This window comes from Anas acuta, chromosome 3 (assembly GCF_963932015.1).
Source record: "Anas acuta chromosome 3, bAnaAcu1.1, whole genome shotgun sequence".
In the NCBI taxonomy this organism is placed as follows: Eukaryota; Metazoa; Chordata; class Aves; order Anseriformes; family Anatidae; genus Anas; species Anas acuta.
In genome coordinates this window covers 114,070,198-114,088,162 of record NC_088981.1, presented here as the reverse complement: position 1 = coordinate 114,088,162, position 17,965 = coordinate 114,070,198, and positions in this window count along the sequence as shown.

Here is a 17,965-nt window from a genome sequence, read left to right as displayed (position 1 = left end):
CCCCTTGTCCTATCACTATACCCCCTGACAAAAAGTCTTTCTCCAGCTTTCTTGTAGGCCTCAGTTAGGTACTATCAGGCTGCTACAAGGTCTCCCCAGAGCCTTCTCTTCTAAGAAGAGATTAACAACCTCAACTCTCTCAGCCTGTCTTCATAGAAGACGTCCTCTGGTCATCTTCATGGCCTCCTCTGGACTCATTCCAATATGTCTGTATCCTTCTGGTGCTGGGGGCCAAAGCTGAATTAGGGCTGCAGGTGGGGTCTCAGGAGAGCAGAGCAGAGGGGGACTATCCTCTCCCTCACCTTGCTGTCCATGCTGCTGCTGGTGCAACCCAGGATACAGTTGGCTTTCTAGGCTGCAAGCGTACATTTCCTGGCTCACGTTGAGCTTCTCATCAACCAACACCGGTCCCTCTCTTGAGGGCTGCTCTCAATGCAACCGACTCACAGACTGTATTTTTGCTTGAGATTGACCTGGCCCAGATGCAGGACCTTGCACTTGGCCTTGTTGAACCTCATAACTTTCACACAGACCCACCTCTCAGGCCTGTCCAAGTCCCCCTGTATGGCATCCCTTCCCTCCAGCATGTCAGCTGCACCACACAGCTTGATGTTTGGGATGTTTAATAACATCCAGCACCCTAATAACACTACGAACCCAGGTGACTCAGTCAAGCCTGAACTGGGATTTTAGGTCCATCTAGCCATAAACACATAAATTCTGGCATATTAATCATGAAGAAAATCTCATACTAGAACTCCTGAGTACACCACTGCCTCCATTAACTCAAGAACATAAAAGCAAAGAGGCCATCCTCTTTGACACATACTTCAGTCAGGTATTGTTAATATTGTAATAAGTGAGTTAAAACAAAGCCGAGTGGTTTCTGACTTCATACTAGCTACAGTCAATAGACTCCAGCCCCTGATGCAGTTGATGAGAAAATAAACTTGAAGGATTTGCTGGAGTGAACAATTCAACACTATAAATATTTTTCTCCTATTACTACATTGTAAGTAGAGCCTGACCCTTCAGAGTTACCAAGAACTTAAAACAAATCTTATGTTATCCTAAATTTTAATGTTATTGCACTCAGGTTAGAGACCTATAAGAGGCCATCCAAATTTGTCCATCTATCTTGTTCTCCCCTCATTTATTTCCATAGAAGTCAATAGCTAAACATGTTCCCATTCCTCTCATACAGACTGTGGTCTTTGAAATTAGTAGACATATTATAATGTGAAGGGTTTGGGCTGAAGCACACAAGGATCAAATTCCAGAACCAAAGGTACATGAAATCTAAATAATTCCACACATCATCTTTCTTTGTTCCTACCTAGAGAGCAACCATCCATTTCCTCCTGAAGTAGGTGTTTTCAAGTTGGATGCAGACACATTTCATCTGTGACCTATTCAAAATCACAAGACATAGTTGATTTCAATTAATTTTAAATACAGATTTGATCTAGGTCATTTAAGATTTAGCATGGGAAAATATTCTTCTCATTGCAGAAGCCAGGAGGCTGAGGGTGTCTATGGTCCTGAGAGGTCTTAACAAAAATTCAAATGTCTATCACAGTTGTATCAGATCCTACTGGTATGTGTAGCTCTAAGTCTATCCTCAATGCATTCAGTGGCCACATTCTCTAGTTTATTTGGACTCTTTGCGTTCTGTGTTTTTATGTGCTTAATGTTTATTAGTTCACTTCTCATACTTATTGTTTAACTCTAGACTGTATGTTTTAACCAAAGTCCAAGTATAAAATAGTCTAATAGTCTCTGTGTACACTGTTTGGTGTACGTGTTCCTTAAATGTTTCTTCCAAGTGCTGAGATGTGCTCATTGCTATTTTCATGGCATTTGCATCATGTTTATGTCTTGCCCTAATTTTGCAATCTTTATTGCTCTCAGTTAAGAAACTGGGGGGGAAATAATTGCAGAAATCCTTACAATTATTCAGTTAGACTTTACGTATTCATCTGAAAGTAATGTAACTAACATGAACATTAATTATAACTTTCCTCAGATCTATCAAACAATCTAATGATGATAACAAAATGTATAAACCAGGACTAAAAGTTGTGAACCAAAGCCAGTTCAAATGTTCAAATCCATATTCAACCCTAAGGAAAACAAGTTTTTGAAGCACCAAATTTACAGACTCTACGTCCTGCAAAGCTGTTCACTATTGTAAAATCTATTTGGTGAAGGCATACCAAAATTGAAAAGAACCTCAAAGCTGTGTTGAGTGATTGATTTTTTGTCCTTTTTGATGTCAGTGACATTTTTGCGATTGACTTCAACTGCATCCCAATTTCTTTCCTAGCACTTTTTGTACATGAACAGATACATTTTTTTTTTGAAGAAAGTTATCTATTTTGTGACAAACTGTGAGATGGCAGAGCTTGTGGCTTGGATTTATGCTTGAAGGAAATTGTGTGCAGAAACAGCTCTTTTACACCATGGGAATACTATACCTCACTGCTAAAACGCTTTATAACAAAATATAGGTGATAGTATAAATAGACTCAGTGATGCTACTAGGTCAGTCAGAAAACTAGTATCTCTTTCAAAGATGGTTGGAGAGTATCATGTCTGTACAACTTGCCCACTTTTTTGGTCCTATTCCTATTATTAATTTCAAAATGTATCTATTTGTCCTGTGAGTGGATGTTTGGCAAAGAAATTACAAGCAGCTACCACCGAGCACAGCTGTTCATTGTCATCTCTGATAGCAACAAATATAATCAGTCCAAAGCAAGATCACTCCTCTAAGGGGAAAGTATATTTAGCTATCATTCAAAATCCTCAGCCTGATATCCTTGATAGTTCAGTAACTCACTGTTTTGCCAGTGGGGCTGGTAGAAGTTTCTTTGTTGTGATGGATGCATTTGCCATTACTCACCATACCGGTTCTCCCCTCCCCTCCAGCTGTTTTGCTATCGTACAATATCCAAAACCCATGAATCTTGCAGTATCCTAGCAGCGCACTCTGTAACATTCCAGCTTGACAAAATTAGAGCTAATAATTCAAATAAGCTAAAACACCAAGTGGGAAAAAGTCAAAAGATACTTTTCATTGGATGCATTGACTATTGGGAAAGCTGGGTGATAAATTGTGATCCAGTAATCACCCTTGTCAAATTTGAAAGTGTCACTGTATTAATTGCATCATTATAATTGAATTAATTACAGTTACATCTCTCTGGATATTTAACTTATAGCTTGATATTACAACTTGTTTTGCTTGCCAAAAAGATGGGGTTTTATATCATGGCCTCCAGAAGTTTATTCTAAGACCCTTTGAAGTTTGGTTTTCTGATTTTGTTTGGTTAGTTGTTGTTTTGCTTTGTTTTTGTTTTGTTGTTTGTTTGGTTTTGGTTTGGTTTTGTTTTCAGTATGAATTCCATGTTTTGCAAAAAGATGGTGACCTGGAAAATGAATTTCTCTGCTTATTCATGCAAACAGACATTACATCTGGAAATTTCTAGTCTCCTAATTCCTCTTGAGATATTTCTATGAAACATAGGTATAAGAAAAAAAGTTTTGCATCTGTTTAACTGGAATCAGAAAGACAATATATTCTACAACATTACAGAGTCTAATGACTGCATTTGTGATGTGACTATTGGTAAGCAAGGAACCAGATTAGGAGAGCCAACTTAGTCCACATGATCCAGCCAGCAGCTGTTCACAGCTTTATGAATAAATGAATTTCAGTGTTCTAGCCATCAAGCGCTGACCTCCTGGTAACATGTCTATGCAGTAATTACAATACCAGCATGTCTTTCTAGTTTTAGCTATCTAAGACCACTGTGTCTGAATGTCCTTCACCTAAGTCAACATTTCAGAACAGAAATTCCATGTGTGATGGAAGGTATTTGTAATTGCTCCTGCTTTAGTGAATGCCATTTTGATTTACTTCATTAGTGCTGCTGTACTTGATAGAGATAACGTCTGATTTTTCTGTCATCTCTTCACTCGTTTTATTTACAGGTGCTTGATAGTGTTGCTCCTCTATACCTATATGGAAATACAGACACAGGAATATTATGTGGCTTTTTTATGTTATTTCAGGAAAATAAATATGAATGCAGATAGCTTGGGAGTCTGAACAGACAGGGCAGCATGCTGTTCAATAATCTATTTTCTCTTTCTGCAATGTTATGACAACATCATTTAAGTATCTTGTTCTTATTTAAAGTTAATGTATTTTCCACTTTTGTCTTTGTAAGTGTCCTCATGATTAATCTGGAGTAAATAGGGTGAAATCTAATACTGGATCATATCTGCTGATACATCAGAGCAATCATTAATAAATCCAACACTGTTAGGCTGCTCAGGCTCAGTGGTCTTTGTTTCAAGGACATGAAAAATATTTGGAGAAGAAAATGAAAATATAGAATTCTGTTATGGTGAAAGGTGTAGGTTTTTTGCAGGTGCATGTGGTGTTGACTATTCTATGTGAGAGGCATATGTTTAATGCAAGAGTAGTTTATTTTTTTATTTTTTATTTTTTTGAATTAACATATTTTTTTTTGTTTGACTTTAGGTCCACAGTTAAACACAGAAAGATCAAGAGAACACAGTACTTTTTAATTGCTAGGTTCAGTTGTGAAGATCATGCTGCCCTGTGGTTCTGTTTCAGCAACAAGGCTCACATTAGCAAACTGTCTCAAATCACTCCATAATTACACGTTCTTTCATCTGGAATTTATTTACAGCTTCTTTCACCTGAAGTTCATTTACATGTCTTAGAGCCTGTGTCCAGTTAGATTACAACACTGATAGCTTCTACTATGCAAAAGCTACATTCCACATTAGCTTTGTGCAGTAAATAGAGAAGAAACCATGAGGTCTAAAATCTAAATTGAGATACATCCCTCTGCTCTCCAGTATGCAGGACAATCATGTCTGACAACAGAGGAAGAACATGATGATTCTTTGAAAGATGCAGCCTACGAAACTACGTCTGTGAAAACAGTTTGATAGCAGGGGGACCAGAGATTGATTCATTGTATCTAGCTCCGAAACCTCGTCAAGGCACATATTTCTGCTTCCTCAATGTTATATCCTGAAAATTAATAAATCAATCACATACAACCTGTTTCATCACTAAAGCCAGGGACTCGGAACTTTGTGGTCCTTAAATCATAACACTGTGTGCAACAGGAGCTGAATAAAAATGTTTCTTGATTGTGTTGAATGCACATCTCAGCTCACATTAGAATGGAACACTGTATGTTTTGAAGAAATAGTAAACTGGACAATTCTGAATCCAGATCTTATAATAACACCTCCTATCCCTTTCATCAGTCACTTAATATCTTTGTTTTTTGTTGTTTTATTTTGTTGTTGTTGTTGTGTGTGTTTTTTTTTGTGTGTGTTTTTTTGTTGTTTTATTTTTCCTCGATACAGTACTACTTCAATAATAATAAGAATTACCTCACAAGAAAAACATGAAGCTTAATTAAATAAAGACTGATTATTAGAAACTGAGAGAAAATGCAGAGCCTATTTTCTATAGCTTGTTTTTGTTGTTTGTTTGGTTGGTTGTTTTTTTATGTTTTTTGATTAGGGTTTTTTTTGCCTTTTTTTTTTTTCTCTTAAGTTTTTCTGCTGATCAAACATGGACTACAATAAATTATTTATATCAATCTATATCAGAAGAAATATGACTCATCCAAGACCATAAATGAGACTTTATTTTGATAATGAGGGATTTATAGAAGAGACACAGGGAAAAGGATCTCCTACTTCTTTAAGCTGGCTCCTATTCTAGTCCGATATACAATCTCCTTAAAAATGTACATAACGGTCAGTCAAACATCTTGATTGAAAAGGACTAGCCAGCAATTCCTAGAAGATAGAAAGCAGATGAGACTTGGTCATTTTTACACCTAAACTCAAACCAGACTTCATGAAGTTCCTCTAATGTTCATATGCTGCTGGTTGCAAGCTGGGTCTGGAAGTGGAAATGCCAAGGCATCCCAAAGACAGGCAGCATTTGTGATGGGATGAGAAGCAGATGTTTTAGAAATCTCATAAGAGATGATTTTCTCACAGAAATATCATGCTTTTTTTTTTTTGCAAAATTTAAGTCCAAGACTTCAACAATCAGGTGTCTTCAGCCTCCACTCTAAAAAGAGATATATTTACAATATCTCCTGTGTCATATCCAGCAGCTTCAGAGTCATTTGAAATATCCTGAATCACCCTCAAAGGAATCATGACCTACACGTGAGTTGTTAACTCAGTCCCTCTGTGTACATTGCCTCCATTGTAATGTCTCATTTGGAAAATGGAAACCATAAGTTATATTCATCTCACCTGTGCACCTTTAAAGCCTGAAAGGTTAAAGTTTTACTAACTCACTTAAAAGTATAGCAATCATCTGTAGTAATAACTGCAAATTTCCTAGTTAAGAGGAAAAAGAATAAGGTGGTTCCAGAGAGTCCTTCGTCTCAGCTTGGTTATGTTTTTTTTTTTTTAGGTCTATTTATCTCAAGAATCACTTGTCTTCTCCATTGACTACAAAGAGAAACCAGAAGAACCTTTTGGATCCAGACTTCGAACTGGACATTAAACTGTTGGAGAGTGTCCAGAGGAAGGCAACAAAGATGGTGAAGGGCCTATAGGGGAAGACATGAGGAGTGGCTGAGGTCACTGGTCCTGTTCAGCCTGGAGAAGAGGAGTCTGAGGGGGGACCTCATCACAGTCTGCAATTTCCTCGTGAGGGGGAGTGGAGAGGCAGGTGACCTATTCTCTGTAAACACCAGTGATAGGACCCGTAGGAATAGTGTTAAGCTGAGGCAGGGGAAGCTTAGGCTTGACATCAGGAAGAGGTTCTTCACTGAGAGGGTTGTCGCACACTGGAACAGGCTCCCCAGGGAAGTAGCCACTGCACCAAGCCTGTCTGAATTTAAGAAGCGATTGGACTGTGCACTTAGTCACATGGTCTAAGCTTTTGGGTAGACCTGTGCGGTGCCAGGAGTTGGACTTAATGATCTTTATGGGTCCCTTCCAACTCAGGATATTCTATGAATTCTATTAATTCTATACTTTTAACTGTAAACAGAACGTTGGATGCAAGAATCTTCTAGCAGAATGTTTATAATAAGATTGTGGTGTATTAAGAAAGTACCCTTTTTTAAGTTACTATTTTAAGAATGAATGCATTACATTTTACGGCTCTACAAGGAACCCACAGAATGTAACATTTTGACTAAAAAGATTTTTTTAAGAGCAATCAAACCAAATGGGTATTAAATGTGGATACTGTAAACACATTCATAAAATATTTCTTTTTACATGTGCAATATCTTAACTGTTTCCATTTACCTGAGTATTATCATTTTTGCTTCTAACTCTTACAAAAACTCAGAGCACTTTACAGTGATTAATTAATTAATTATACCTCAAACACAGTCTCTTAGGTAAGAAAACTACCTGATGGGTTCCCTGAGGCACAGAGTTCCTTATGTTTGGAGAACAAGTGGGTGGAAAAATTAAATCTTCCTGCCTCCTGCTTTACCTCCAAGAAGACACTTACATGGTACACCACAGGGTTCAGGATACAATTTTTCATTCCAACTCTTTTAACCTGTGGATATCTGAGGGTGTACATCACCATGGCTGTTGATGGGGGGAGGGAGAGGGGTCCGTGAGATTAAGACTAGCTTCAAACTCCATCAGGTGCATGTTTTTAAAATAAATCGATATTTCACTCCCATGTATTGAAGCCAAAGGAAATTAGGAGCTGAAGCAACTTCATTTCTTAAAGAAATGATGATTTCTCAAAAGATTTAGGCTTATATTTCTGAATCAAAAAATGGTTGAAGTTAGAAGGGACCTCTGCAGGTCATCCGATCCAACACCCCTGCTCAAGCAGAGACACCTAGAGCAGATTGCCCAGGACCATATCCAGGTGGCTTTTGGAGATCTCTAAGGAGGATACTCCACAACCACTCTGGGCAACCTGTTCCAGTGTTCTGTCACCTGCACAGTAAAGTGCTTCCTGATGTTTAGATGGAACCTCCTGTGTTCCTGCTTGTGCCAGTTGACTGTAGGCCTGGGACTGGGCATGGCTGAAAATGGCCTGGCTCAATCTTCTTAAAGCACACATGAAACTCATATTACTAACACCTGTTAATGGTGGAACACACCACACTTATCTCTGAGTTAGGCATTTGGACCGAAGCAGCCATCTAGCTTCTGTATATGGTTTCAGTACCAGAGAACAGAAACCTCCAAACAGTGACTCATTCAGTCTTAAAATAGGTTGTTCATTGATTAACCAGAGCTAGGTACATAATCTATACACAACCAACATGAAATGACCTTAATCCCCCCATAAACAGTCAACTACTGCCATATTACAAGTCTTACCCAAATTAAATCAGTCTTTTCTAGTACCAGGTCAACCAGAACACTTGTTTCAATCCCAAATAAACGTATCCTATAACAACAAAAAACAAATGTGAGAATTACCAACATAAATGCTCATTTTGACAAAAAAATAAATCCTTGTTTTCCAAGGCAGTCTAGCTTAAATCAAACACCCAGCTAACCCTTGAACCAGAATTGGGAAGTTTCCATTCCAATGAGAGCTTTAGGAACACAAGCCAACAATCTACACTCTATTCCCAGTTGGCAGAAGGTTGGCAGGGGTACAAAAAAGCATGTTAACAATGGTGCTTTTTTTCTATATATACAGTAAACCTTATGTGTATCAACACACTTGTTTAAACAGCTTTTTGAATCTGATTCACAATCTTCATGAATACATAAAAAGTTCCAGATGTTAAAATGTCCCAGGACGTGCATTTTAACCAACTTTGTTCTGCATTTGTAGCCTGACATGCAAAAGGGAGCATATTGATTAGAATTACTGGCATACTTACTAATTCAGTTTTCCTGCTTCCTACCGAGTGGTATTTGCTATGAAATGACTAGTCTTTGTGCTATTTATTCTTAGCACAGTGCTCTTGGGATCCTGGGTGCTTTGGAAATTCCCTTTCCATCAGTAGCTGGACAGATGAAAAAGGAAGAAAGAGGGAAAAAAAAAAAAAGAGAGAGAGAGAGAGAAAAGAAAAAAAAATGCAGTCAAGACCTCACAGGTGCAATAAAGGAGGGGGTGAGGGTGAGGAGAGGAAAAGAAGAGGGTGAGCAATAAAAGCTATTTCCCCCTCTTTACCATTACACACAGATCAGGTAATGATCAATACACAGATCTATGTCCAGGAAAGAAGGTGGCTGAGCTTTAGTTCACCATTGGCATGTCCATTGCAAAGCCGTCTACACCGATGCAAAGTCACTGTTTACTTTAACTCTTACCCGTTATTAAATTTAAGACTCAGAATCCCCTGTAGCCATTTGCTTTTATTAACAGTGAGCATGTGTGCACTGCCAGAAAATCCAAGGCCTGGGAGAAATAGACTGCAGAATGTTACAGCTTCAGAAAAAGCCCGTTAGAAACAAGGTATTCTGGATGATTTGCATGGGAATTATCATAAAGGCTTAGTGGAGCTTAAAAAACAGATTTTGTGACTGATTCTGACCTTGATTGAGTTGCTTGTATACCGGTGCTGCTTTGCTGATTTCAGTTCATCTACTTCTGAATGCAAATAAATCAAGTTGAGGTACATTCTTCTTAAAGTGACCCAAGTGCTTAGCTTTAGACCCATAAAGGATTGATGGAACCTGTTCTCCTCTGCACTTAGATCCAGATCTTAGAACGTTATCCAGATCATTTGCTACAAACACACAAAAAAGGCATCACAAAAAGCAGCAGATACTCACTGAACTACTCAGGGTAACCCAAAACATAGCTATCTGAGAGTGTCCCAAGTAGAGCAAGGGTACGAAGAGGAAGACATATGAGGAGCAACTGAGGTCACTTGGTTTGTTCAGCCCAGAGCAGAGGAGACTGAGGGGAGGCCTCATGGCAGTCTTTTATTTTCCCTTAATTCCCTTAGTCCCATAAACTGTGTATTCCTCATCTGTGCCTGGTGGCAAGAACTGAGGATATTTCCCTATTCCCTTCCTTTTCCCCCTTCACATCAAATCTCAAGCTATAGAATGGTTCTTTATGTGGAAGGGATCTGGGATCCCTTCTGGGCAAGGGGATCAATGTCTTCTTCAGGCAGAGAGGTTCTTCTTCAGGCTCAACTCCCTCTGTGCAAATCTGGTTTCTGGGACACCTGAACCCACAAGGCCTTTAGGCACAGCAGTATTTGGTTCAGCAGAGACACCCACTGCTATGGGTATCACTTGGAGATAAAAAAGTGGAAAGGCGGTAGGAGCTACAGAAACTTGCCTGCAACTTTCGACACACAAAATGTCTTTGCGTCAGGGGTTAGGACAGCATAACCTACATTTGTCCTCTCAATTCAGGCTTCTGCAGTACCAAAATAAAATTAAATCTAAGTGTAAGCTGCCAGCCTCTCTGTGCTCCACTGACCTTGCTGACTAGATTTCTACCTCCCATAGTGAGATGTTTGATACTTGGAGAGCCCATAGGCACCTGCACATTCAAAATAACATTTAATTGCCTTAATCTCTGACTGATTCCCACCTCTCTTTATCTCTGAATGATACTTTATGTATCTACATGCTTGGTTTCATCTGACAGTGGATTGTAGGTAGCCCATAAATCTAGGCATAAGATTTAGGTGTTGTCTAGGTGGTAGGGATGTGGTCTCATTCCCCACAAAATCAGATAATGATGACAGAGAAAGGACAGGTGAAGGAGAATACTGTAGCAATACAATTAATGCTTAAAGACTGGAAGTGTACAAAAACTTGAGCAGTTCAAAGCCTTTGGCTTTCTAATATTCAGATTAGCAATCTAACCTAATGCATCTCAAATGTTAAAGTTATTTATTTGGATTGGAAGTGTTAACCTGGAAGCACAGGAAAAGCAAATTCACCTCACCTAACTTTAGCCATCAGAAAGTTAGACATCTGTCTACACTATTTAATCAGTTCCTCTTACAGTCTGTGAAGAAAGATACAAACCTCTAGTAATGGCCTAACCCATCCTAGTGTAAGTGAGATGAACTGCTCTCTGGAGGATTCTGTCTGCTTCCATTGACTATTGAGAGATGATCAACAGCTTAGACAACTAGCTTAGATTAGGTACCAACCGTCTAGACATGCAACATTACATGAGACTAATCTACCCCCCAGATATTCAGTATCTCTTTAAAAATCTCATGAGTCTTCTTGCAGTAATAAATATTGCTTTTTCATATTTATGCTTCACAGAAGCAAATTTTGATTTGCTAGTGTATCTCAGCAATGATTGTTGCCCTTCTCTTCACCTCTCTAAACACATGTAGATGTGTATGTGTATGTAGGTACATACATGTAGTGTACATGTAAACTAGTTATGTTTTCATATGTAATACAGCATACTTGTATTTCATTAGTTTTGTTTTCATTTGGTTTCTTATGCACAGAAAACTTGGAAATCTTACAAAATATTCAGGTTTCTGTATCTGAATTCAAAGCACAATATATTTTTTCTGTTAACTATTGACCACAGGAAACTTCTGGAACTTAAAAGCCTTAGGAAATTATTATTAATGTTATACTCTTAAGGGTTATTTTAAAACCATAGTCTCCCAGGTGCTATACTTAGTTTGTCCTGGGATATTTAAGTCATGTTAACCCTTGAACCTGTCTCATCTTTTCTTCAAAATTCAGCCAGCTGAGACTTTTAAAGTTCACACTTAAAATTAACCTCTTGTCTGTTGAGTCTTATAAATTTTCTAATCTATAGCTTGTGATTCTGAACTGCAGACTGCTGGCTGCAGAGCAGAAATAATCAGGTGTTTTTCAGCATTAGAAACCAAAAGGAAAAAAAAAAAAAAAAAAAAAGGAAAAACTATATATATATATATATATATATTCTGTATGTACCCTAATAATATCAGATGGATTTATTTGCAGCAAAATAAATTACCAGATATATATAAATAGCTTGCTTGGATACTAAACAGATTAGTCCTTCATGCCATTTAAAGGAATAAAACTACTTTGCAACAGGAAAATTATTTTTATATCTCCTATCTCACCTAGTGCATTTCCCTTCCATTCTACTGATAATTTCAACATACTTTTTATGAAGAGCAATTCCAGACCCTATTATTTTTCCAAGCTCTGACATTCACATAGGAAATGAAAAACTGCCCTAACCTTCCTTCCTGCTCATAAAGTCCTGGAAGAGGTGGATAAGACCACAGAATCTTTTGACTTAGGGTACAATTTTTTCTGCATTTGCATAAATCCCCCAGGCAGGCAGGAAGAAACAATATTTCAAACCCAATCCCAAATATTTCATTTGGAGCAGTTATCTCATAATTACAGAGCTGCTGCCAATTAGCAAAAAGAGAAACCTGTAGAATAATTTTGTGCTGTTAGACATGGAGGAAGGGATGGGGCTGATGGGCTTTAACATGTATTGGAGGTAAATACATAGTCCTGAACTGAGACTAGCAGTCCCACAGAGTGACCAATGATTTCTTTGCCTGTAGGGTACACATACCCTATACACATCGATCGAAACACCTTTTTCTCTTGAAGACATTTTCTGTTGTGGGACAACCATTTCTGTCAAGGTGATTTAATAGAACAATGCAGTATTATGGGCAATCTGAGGCAAAGATTTTATTCTCCTACCAAAAATGCACGGAAAATTTAGAGATAATATAATTTTCTTTGGCAGAATTGAGGGATTAGTGCCCACACACAGAACTTCCCTGGAAGTCTGACAGCTGTGGACAAAAAAAAATCTTTCCTTCAGCATCACCTGAAATATATCAGTAACAGTCACCCCCAATGTCATGTGGGTCCAGAATACGGTTACATGAAATTACGTTTGGGCCATATGCAATTCCTGCTGAAAAACTTCCTCTTTAAGCATCTCATACTCCCTATTACCCCACCAACACATCAAACTTTGTGATTTAAAGTGATTTAATGTAATTTGATACCTTTTTATTGAAGGTTCCTTGCCTATTTATTTGTTGGTCTGTGCACATGTTACTTAGGTTTGTAAACTCATAAAAATATGGGCTGCAAGTGTTTTATAGATGAGGCCATGGTAAGAAGAGGTTAGGACAGGAGCAAAAACTGGAAAACTCTTCCATCTTCATGTTATATTTAACACTTATGAACTAGACATGCCCTGTGATTTTTGCTAAATAAAGAATCTCTACAGATTATTTTTTTTCAAGTAAAACAGTTAATGTGTTTTTCCTAACATCAACATCAAAACCTTGTGTCTGGATATGAGACCAATGTTCCCCTTGAAGAAGTGATTATCATCCTTTTGGCTGAATAAGAGTGTAAAGTATCATCTTACCTGTTAGAAAAGGTCCATTCATCGTTCCTAAATCTTGGAGGTGAGGAAGGCACCTCTCAAAGCATGGCTATGTCTACAGCAGTTTACAAGTGAACTTGTGATAAGTATGGAATTTTTCTTATCTTCTGACTTTTGAAAATGTTTCCAGTGCAGACTCATTACAGACAACTTATATGTTTCCATACCATGTGTATGCAAGCAGATGGGCTCTAGTTTTGTGTGGAAACTAGACATCAGAAGGATGGGAAAATCACAGAATCACAGAATAGCCGAGGTTGGAAGAGACCTCAGATCATCTAGGCCAAGCAGGGTCACCTAGAGCACATTGTGCAGAATGGCTTCCAGGTGGGTTTTGAATATCTACAGAGAAGGAGACTCCACAACCTCTCTGGGCAGCCTGTCCCAGTGCTCTGTCACCCTCACAGTGAAGTGCCCCCTCATATTCAGCTGGAACCACCTGTGCTTCAGTTTGTGCCCATTGCCTCTCGTCTTGTCGCAGGGCACAACTGAAAAGAGAAAATCTCCATCCAATCAACACCCTCCTCTCAGATATTTATATACATTAATGAGGTCAACAAAATGTAACCTATGTGTCCCCTCAAGGTCAACCTGAAGGAACGTAATTTTTCATCTGTTATTGTATGAGATCCCTAATGGAGAAGAAGTACCATGTCACCACTGCTTGACAGTCCTAGACAGACAGTATTTGAAATGAGCTGGATTTCCAGATATTATTGGATAAGAGATGCGGAAACTCTGTATTTTCCTGGAAGTACACAATAGATAATTAAGTAGGTCTGTTCATGCAGTGAGCAATGTGTTGAGGATGCTGAAGATCACATTCAGAACAAATCAGATGACTGCAAATATGCTGAAGTAGAGAGGACAAAAGATTATTGATTATTATTGACAGGTACACTCTTTGCTGGGTTAAAGCTGTCTGGACAGCCAGACCCAGAAAATAGTGATTAATGGAGTGAAATCCAGCTGGCAACAGGTCACCAGGGGCCAGTGTTGGGGGCCATCTTCTTTAATATCTTTATTGATGATTTGAATGAGGTAATTGAGTGCACCCTCATTAAATTTGCAGACAACACCAAGTTGTGAGGAAGTGTCAATCTGACAGAGGGTAGGAAGGCCCTGCAGAGGGACCTGGGCATGTTGGATAGATGGGCAGAGGCCAATGGGATGAGGTTCAACATAGCTAAGTGCCAGGTCCTGCACTTTGGCCACAACAACCTCATGCATGGCTACATGGTTTGGGGGAGAGTGGCTGGAAAGGTGTACAGAGGAAAAGGATCTGGAGGTGTTGGTTGATGCTCGCCTGGACATGAGACAGCAGTGTGCCCAGGTGGCCAATATGGCCAAAGGCATCTTGGCTTGTATCAGGAACAGTGTAGCTAACAGGACCAGAGAGGTGATTGCTCCCCTGTGATCTGCTCTGGTGAGGCTGCACCTCGAGTGCTGTGTTCAGCTCTGGGCTCCTTGAAAGAAATCCTATAATCCACTGATTATGACCCATCCAAAATTATATGAGTTGGTTTTTCCTTTAGGAAAATTTAAGGAACGTGCCTTGTTCCATTCAGAGGGTGGGAATGTGAATCTATTACTTTACAACAGACAGCATTGATTATGGGCAGACCCTGTTCTCACTGAAATCAATTAGAATTTTGCTACTGATTAAAATGGAAGTTGAATCAGACTTCATAACTACTTTTCTGAGTACTTTAATAGGCATTCCTGTGTTTTTATAATGTCTGCATTTAAATGGCTTATTCTTTTAACAACATCCTTTCTACTTAATTCATGTTACAAATAAACAGAAATTGTTGAGCTGATGCCTAAAAATGAAAAATAAATAATAATAATGCAAATACTTGCTACAGCAACAACTAAAAACAAGGATTCACCTCTGGCCTGCCTATGCTAAGGATAAATTAGATCCAGTAATTTTTATTACATTCACTATAAAATAGACCACACACTCGTTTCTTTGAGAAATGTTTAATCGTGGCTTTAAACACATGTGCATGGTTCCTAGATCCTGCAGCACAGAGGATGTACAGAAGATATCTACTGAAGAAGCTCATCCCTTTCCCCCTGATCTATTCAAGGGAATATAATTATTGGCTTTGGAGGTTACAGAGAGGAGATGTCTCCAATACTGGAGGCATTGTTTACCACAGGCATGATACCAGAAGGTGTGATATTGTCTGCTTTTGCATTAAAGTCACCCAAATGAAGAATAATCAGCCCCATATGGATAAGACTAGATAGTGGCACATCAGCCAATATGTGCCCAGTAAGTGTGGCCTGACAGCTCCGAGCTGTCTGCTGTAGAGAATGAATTTATAAATCCTTATGTTAGAAATACCATTTGAATTTCCTATTTTTTTTTCCTAACATTTAGAAAGGATCACCATATTGGATACAACCTGGCATACTTTCCTTTTTTTTTTTTTTTTTTTTTGGTGAAGATTTCCAGTTGGAATTCATTAGCTTTGTAAGTCCCTTCCAACCAAACTATTCTATTCTATTCTATTCTATTCTATTCTATTCTATTCTATTCTATTCTATTCGATTCGATTCGATTCGATTCGATTCGATTCGATTCGATTCTATTCTATTCTATTCTATTCTACTCTACTCTACTCTACTCTACTCTACTCTACTCTACTCTACCCTACTCTACCCTACTCTACCCTACTCTACCCTACTCTACTCTATTCCCTATCTTTTCCACCTCTCCAAGCAAAATGACAGTTGACTTCATGCCATCCTACATTCTTTTAAGTAGTTTATGAAAATAGGGAAAAAAGTGGAGGGGGGAAAAAAAAGGATCAATAAAAATTGAGAGATTAAGAATAAGTAATATAGTTAACAAATAAAAGAAAGATTAGTATGTTACTAGGACAACGTGATTTATTTATTTTTTCACATTCCATTTCAAATTGATAGAAAGAATAGAGGAATCAAAAAAGAAAGGCCAAGAAGTCCTTACAGCTCACCTTACTACTATTTTTCCTGAGATCTGGAGCACACTCAGCTTCTCCCTTGTGCACTGCATCATATTGTTTGGTTACCCAGCAGAGAAATTTGTTAGTTAATATTGGAAAGAAAGCCAAGTATAGGATATTCTGCATAAACATTAAATGCTGTTGTTATCTAGAGAAAACTGTTATTCCATCACTCTTATAAAAAAGGAGCTTGTCATGGCTGTTGTTGGGGGCATAGAGGTATGAGCCCGAGTGGTCAGATTGTGTAGGTGCTTAGGAACTCTGCCAAAATAGGGTCTTTAAATGACATGCATGTTTTCAAACCATGGGTTATAGGTAACCTGTGAAAAACTTGTCCATGTTTCAGCCTGCAGGTTAACCAGGGAGGTTTGAGGGAAGGAGGTACCTGTACTTGTTTCTGCTGGGGCTGCCAAAAACTTCTGCTGTAGTTTACACCTTCAGAGACCATGCACAAAGAAACACTTCACAAATTTTCAGTTGATGAGTGCATCAGGAAGGCCTCTTTCTGTCTCACTGCCACCATTCACACTCAGGGTTACGGTCTCTAATAACCTTTCACATGGCCTGAGAAAGGCCTAGCCAGTTCCTCTATTTTCCCCATAATAAGAAAGAGCAGAAGAAACTTTGCAGTTTATGGACACAATAATCTCATTAAAGCTTCACCATGGCTTCCAGAAGTTTTAATAAACCAGCTGGTTAATCACAATAATATCCCTCCCCCCTTCACTTTATGGAAAGATCCTGCAGTCAGGAAATATAAAACTCTCAACACGTTGACCACAGCGAGGATTACAGCCTCATGCAGTGACACTTTCCAACTGTAGATCTTGTGTGCTGCACAAACCTCAAACAACCTCATAAACAAGTTTGAAGCAGACCTAACGCCAGGCTTGCCAAGGAGAACATCAAGAGTGATTCTGTTAATGAGGTCTGGCTGGAGCTGAAACACCTCTCTTAAGTGTGTTATTTTTAATCAAGTCATTTCCAGCAGGAACCTTTATAGAAGTGTGCAGTGATTCATTCCTTAAAATTTACACTTGAAGGGCCCAGTCTTGGGCCACTGATGTCACTGAAAGCTTTAGCAGTGACAGATGGGTGTTGAATCAGACACCAGGGGTTTGATATTCATTGACTTAACACACGCAGATCACACTATAATCAGTGTCCTCAGACTCTCATACCTCAAAGAAAGGTTGGGAGTGTAATCCAAGAGCTCACTTCTACAACTGATAAGAAAGTTAATAAAAGATCAGCAAACAACACTTGCATTGCATCAAAACTGTCATGAGCTGAGCTAACATGCCACCTGCATGAGGCTCACAAGTGGGTGCCCCTGAGCTGCTGTTACTAGAAAATATGTGCTGTTACTATCAAAGCCTACAAGTGAAGCAGAGTAACACCAAGCAGCTGAGACAGTGTCAAAGCAAGGTGGATGTGGTGAGCATATGTGACTCTAATGATAATGCAAAAGTTCAGCTGATGTTTTACTCAATAGACCACAAAACCACAATTCTCCTTGGTCAAACCAAAGGGATCACTCTCATGTGTTACAAACTAAATTCACTTATGCAAAGAAACA